Raw genomic sequence first — 5,090 nt, 5'->3', positions numbered from 1 at the left:
TTTCCCTGAGGGTGTGCCACCCCCACTTGGCTCTGCTCCACTCCGCCCCTTCCCAGAAGGCCCCACTCTTGCTCCATCTCTTCCTGGCCCTCCTCCGCCCTCCCTGAGGCTCCACCCCAGCCCCGCCTTTTTTGCCCCCACTCTTCCCCCTCCCCTGAGCGTGCCCCACCCTTGCTCTGCCTCTTCCCACCCCTGCTCCTTCCTCTCCCCGCAGCGCCTCCCACCCGCCGCCGAACAGCTGATCGGCAGCGGGTGGGGGGAAGAGCTGATTGGCAGGTGGTTGGTGAGTGCTGAGCACCCACTATTTTTTTGTGTGTGCTCCAGCCCCAGAACATCCACGGAGTTGTTGTTTATGCTTTGAATTGTTTCTTTCTATGTCCCTCAGCAAGCTAGCCTCCAAGGACTCATGTTTCCCGTGGCTCCTCTTGTGGCTCTGCAAATACTGCAGGATCAGGTGCCCCGTGCTCACAGTGCTCATCACAATAGTGCAAAGATGCACAGGATCCATGTCACAGATGGCGGACAGCAAGGAGGGACATGCAGGTTTCCACGGGTGATTTTGAAATGAAGTGCAAATTACTATGGGATGCAGATGAAATTATGGGATGCAGAACACTGCATTATGGAACGTTAAACCCATGCTCCGAATCGCCCCTGAGCAACTCTTTTTAGCCCCTGGGGCACTGCAAAAATTTCCAAAACGCTGCAGAATGGGGGTGAGTTGCACAGTGGGACAGCTCTCCATGGTGCACTGCTCTCTGCATCAATACAAGTGCTCCTGGTGAGGATGCACATCGCTGACACAAGGACCGTAGTGTGGATGTGTATAAGGCATGTAGTAACTGCGGCAGCTGTAAGCCAATGTAACTTAGGTCCACATAATTTTGTAGTACAGGCATGGCCTAAAATGGGATAAAGGTTGAATGACCTACTGCCATAGTTGGAAGAGTTCCTCTGTATGCAACATATTTGTTTACAGACTACAGCTGGAGGGTTCTGATTGCTTGGGGCTTCTTCTAGAAGATTATGTTATTATTGTTGATTCACATGGAGTACAATTTAATGTAATGTAATTTCCTCTGAATGCTGTAAAAGCCTCTTTCTTTGGAGATGTAAAACCAATCTCCCTACCACTTGGAGTCATTAAATATCACTTGGCCCTTTCCATGAGAGGTGAGCTGTTAACCTGTGTCCTTACCAAATTCCAGTTCAAGTAATTTCAGCCTGCCTCCCTACATAACGCCAGCAGATTCAGTTGGCTATAATAGGCTACTTAACTTCCTGTCCTAAACAGCTGTGCAGTATTTTTAAATAACTTCTGAATTCCTCCCCAGTTGTGGCTGCTTTTGAGTTGTGCTAAAGTAATTCCTGTTTGTAAAACATGTGGGGATCCTTCAGGATGAAAGCACTATATGTACTGTTGCTTAATGCCATATATAGCTAATATGTTCCATGCCATGTCAATGGCCATATGCAAAGAAACATTTTTATTTGGAATCAGTGTCATGTGACAGTGGTAAAGAATTATATAAGGAGTTGCTTTGTTCTAACACTAAAAAAGGTTCTTTACTAGAATTTTTTAAAAAAATGTTTAATCCCTAAAGCTTCTCTCTCTCTCTCTGTCTCTCAGCTTCACTGTGTGTAGAACATCTGTGTAGAACCTTCCCCAGCCCACACATGCCTGGCTTCCTATGACAGATTTAAAGAAGCAGAGCACATGTCCTTACGCACAGTGCAGGGATCATGGTCATCCAACTTTAATATGTGGAAAAGAATCTATGTCCCTTTAGTTGGTGGTGGAGAGGAGCAGGAGGTGGAAGGAGGGGAGAGATCTTCTCCTTAACAGGGTAGAGTTTAAATACCTGACAGACCTGCTTCCATCACGTGGAACAGTATCAGAAAACAAATCTTAAATGTGCAGGGTAAAATGCCATTCTAGCAACATCTTGAAATAGACTTCTCGCAATAGTGGCAGGGGAGGTTAATTTTTGTCCAAGGTAATATAGGAATGACTTTCATTTGACCTCTGCTCCAGGGATTCTTGACGCAAGCTGTAAGGTTTTCAATTGTATATTTCTTTACTCAGCCAGGTCTGTTTTAGTTTTCACTCTTGTGCAGGGCCAAGTACATTGCTGACCCTTAATAAATAATTACACCCAAAAAACTACACCACAAGGACATTACTGAGGTTGCAAAGTCAAGCAGTCAAATGCCAGAATTAAGGGGTTGGCTATGCAACCTTATTTCAGTCCCTTGTGCATATGCATTAGGATACAGTCTTTAACTATATGATCACATACTATTTTTTTTCCATAGAAACGTTGCCTCATTCAGTCCACATGATTCCTACTCCCAGTCTCCTTGTCCAGGTAGTCCCAAGCTCCACAGCTCCTTATCTGATCTCAGTCCCTTCCAGGTTCCCTGTCACAGCCTCCTTGAGCAGCCAGTCCCACTTTCTGTCTCTCTACTCCAGTCCCAGTCTCAGCAGCAGGCTTATCTCAATATTCCCCTCCTCCCCCAGCTTTTGTCCCCTCTGCATTTGAATCAGGAAACTTCATCCTTCACATTGAATGGGCCCCAGCAACAGGGTCACTGAGAGCACAAGAAAGACAGGTTCCCTTCACCCAGTTCCAGTTCCTGCTTGCCCCACCCTACCCCAGAGCAGCCATTGCAGGGAAAATCTGGTTTTGCTCCTGTGTAACCCAGGGGGAAAGGAGGGAGCATGCTCTAGTCTCTCTGTGGGGATGGTGTATGTGCAGTCAGTTCACATATACAAGCATGTTCAGTCTCTCTGAGGGTGGCATATGCACAGTCCTGTCTCATGCACAAGCTGTGAGGTGATGGCATATGCAGTTTGGTCAGTACTAGGAGCTGTGAGTGGCTTGAGGATGCTCAGTAAGGACTGAAGAATTATAACATTCAAAACCAGTCAGAGAACACTTCAATCTCCTCGGTCACATGATTACAGACCTGAGGGTGGCTATCCTTCAACAAAAAAACTTCAGAAACAGAATCCAACGAGAGACTGCTGAATTGGAATTAATTTGGAAACTGGATACAATTAATTTAGGCTTGAATAGAGACTGGGAGTGGATGAGTCATTACACAAAGTAAAACTATTTCCCCATGTTATTTCTCCCCCCACCCCAGCCCCCACTGTTCCTCAGACGTTCTTGATTTCAGAGTAGCAGCCGTGTTAGTCTGTATTCGCAAAAAAGAAAAGGAGTATTTGTGGCACCTTAGAGACTAATACATTTATTTGAGCATAAGCTTTCGTGAGCTACAGCTCACTTCATCTGATGAAGTGAGCTGTAGCTCATGAAAGCTTATGCTCAAATAAATTTGTTAGTCTCTAAGGTGCCACAGGTAATCCTTTTCTTTTTTTCATATGTTCTTGTTAACTGCTGGAAATGGCCCACCTTGATTATCACCACAAAAGGTTTCCTCCTTCCCCCCCCCACCCTGCTGGTAATAACTCATCTTAAGTGATCACTCTCCTTACACAATGGGTGTATGATAAAACCCATTGTTTCATGTTCTCTGTGTGTGTATATAAATCTCCCCCCTGTATTTTCCACCGAATGCATCCGATGAAGTGAGCTGTAGCTCACGAAAGCTTATGCTCGAATAAAGTTGTTAGTCTCTAAGGTGCCACAAGTACTCCTTTTCTTTTTTGCGAATACAGACTAACAAGGCTGCTACTCTGAAATCAGAGATTTAGCTGATTTTTAGCTCTAAGTGTCTACTCAGATTTTTTAAAGGCTTATAACTTGGCCAAATGTAGGTGGATTTCCATGGGGATGCCAAAAGGCACACCGCTGACACAAAGGCCACTCCACTGCCAAATTTCAAGTCCCTGCTCCAGAGCATGGGAGTGCTAGAGCTGTTCAAAGAAATGGTCACCAGCGTTTTTTAACTTGGGCCAAATGTTTTTTCCCTACCGTGGGCGGTGGATATAAAAGGCCAGGGAAGGCTAAGTCTCCCCTAACCCAGGCTGTGGCCCAGCCCATGCTCTGCCCCGAGGCGCCACCCTGCGGTGGGCCGGCGGGGGCTCTTCAGGCCGTTAGGGGCTCTTGGGGGTCCTGCGGGTGGGCAGGGCCAGGGTGCTAGCCTTCCTGAAGGGGGGGTTTCACCACCACCCATGTTCCCTACTGATTCTTGGAAATGGCTTCACTGTTTTGGCTGAAATTTCCAAAAAATTCATCCTGAGACAGACCTCCACACGGAAAGTTTCAGCCCAAACAGTTATTGTTTGGTACCAAAGAGGTACCAGCCCTGCCTGTAATAATGAAGGGCAGCCTGAGTGAAGGTGGTTTCTAGCAGTGGAAAAGGTAGGGCTCTGTCATCACTACCATTCCTCTTGCTTCTCAAGAATGATTTGTGTGCATGCAGCTGTGTTGGCTGGAGTGGATGGGGCAGGACTTATTTAAAACTGTTCAGAAGACTAGCTTGTAGCCTGGCCATCTACCAGGTTGTGGGGCCCATTGGCACCTGGGGTTAGTGGTCGACGTGGTCCTGAGCCCAGGAGCGAACACCAGTGCCCTAAGTGTTCAGTCAGCACCCATCGTCATTGGGTGTAAGCACAAGGGGGTGGGCTTGGCCCTCACTTTATCAACCAGGTTTCACATGGGGTTTGCTGGTGGGTGCAGCCCAGCTGTGTGTGTGTGCGCGTCTGTGTATAAAAGAGGGTTCAGCTGCAGGAGCCCAGTGCTTTTCATTAGTAAATCTCAAAGTGTTTTACAAAGGTCAGGACCATTATCCCCATTCTACAGATGGGGAAACTGAGGCACACCGGTTACCAAGGCACAAGTGACTTGTTCAAGGTCTCCCAGTGCCATAAAACCCAGCTGTCCTGAAGAAGGGCGTCATTTGTTTGGAGACACAGGGGCAGTGCCCAACCCCCACAGAAGAGCCTACTGTGCACATGGCTCTGTGCGAGGCTGGAGGGGGGGGGGGCGATTAGATCTAAAGTCACCCCAGCAGCCCCTGTAAAATAACCCCAAGGGCAGAGGCCGCCTCAGCTCAGCCGCGCTCCGCCCCACCGCGAGCCGGCCCTGACGGGCAGCCCCGCACCGCTCCACCAATGGGAG

Source organism: Dermochelys coriacea, chromosome 1 (assembly GCF_009764565.3).
Source record: "Dermochelys coriacea isolate rDerCor1 chromosome 1, rDerCor1.pri.v4, whole genome shotgun sequence".
In the NCBI taxonomy this organism is placed as follows: Eukaryota; Metazoa; Chordata; order Testudines; family Dermochelyidae; genus Dermochelys; species Dermochelys coriacea.
This window is presented reverse-complemented; position numbering follows the sequence as displayed.